At 30.6% G+C, this 1067-nt stretch overlaps 1 non-coding gene across 1 annotated transcript; it reads left to right on the top strand.

The window, feature by feature from the left end:
- On the top strand, nt 1-109 carry LOC142504699 (small nucleolar RNA R71). Its single transcript, XR_012804321.1, has one exon. It is a non-coding gene; the product is annotated as a small nucleolar RNA R71 (small nucleolar RNA).
- Nucleotides 110-1067: the final 958 nt, after the last annotated feature.

Here is a 1067-nt window from a genome sequence, read left to right on the forward strand (position 1 = left end):
AAACCATGATGTGGACAAAGATTAAGCAATTCTTTGTATCTATCCCAACACTGATAAAAAGTTTCTCCTTGTTTTTGAGTGAAAGTAATGATTTGCCTTATGAAAGAATTTGTTCTATGAGATGGAAAAACTTTTTCAAAAATTGTTGTTGCAATTCATCCCAAGTTCGAATGGATCCCGATCTAAGATTTTGTAGCCAAGTTTTAGCTTTATCTTTTAAAGAAAAAGTAAAAAGCTTAAGTCGAATGGTGTTCATGCTACAATTTAGATCATTATATGTGTTGCACACTTCTTCAAACTCTCGTAAATGCATGTATGGATTTTCAGAATCTAAGCCATGAAAATTGGGTAAAAGTTGGATAATACCAGGCTTAAAATTGAAATGAGATGCATCAGGGGGAAAAACTAGACATGAAGGTGCACTAGTACGTGTAGGATTCATGTGATCTCTAAGTGTTCTTCGTCTATCATGATCATGTTGAGATTGAATTTCATCTTCATTTTCTTGGATGGGTTCTTCCGCCATGTTTTGTAAAAATAAAGGGTTATTTCGAATGAGTCGACCACTAAGTGTACGTGACCAAATGATCATGCAAATGCAAATGCAAAAAAAAATAAAAACACACAAAAGCAATAAAAATTTAAATAAAGAAAAATAAACTATAAACAAAATTAAATAGACTTGAAATTAAATTATACTTCCCCGGCAACGGCGCCAAAAACTTGTTGCGACTTTGATTGTTGCACTCCCAATAGCAGGTTGTCCACAAGTAGTATAATTCGATGAGTCCGAATATCGTATCCACAGGGAAGCTAAGGTAATTACAAGTCCACTACAATGTCTTTTTGTTTTGTTTTTGTTTTTGTTTCTTTTTAATTTTAATTGTTTGAATCTTTAATGGGTAAATTTTAATTGTTCAAATTTTAATTTAAGTAGTTGAGATTAAAGGATCCACTCTTGGTATTTTAATAAAGTTAACATTAACGAACATTATTGAAATCCACTTAATAAAATGGTTCCAATATATTAAATAATCATATTTATATTATGTTATATATTATTATCT

This window comes from Primulina tabacum, chromosome 9, assembly GCF_025594145.1.
Source record: "Primulina tabacum isolate GXHZ01 chromosome 9, ASM2559414v2, whole genome shotgun sequence".
In the NCBI taxonomy this organism is placed as follows: domain Eukaryota; kingdom Viridiplantae; phylum Streptophyta; class Magnoliopsida; order Lamiales; family Gesneriaceae; genus Primulina; species Primulina tabacum.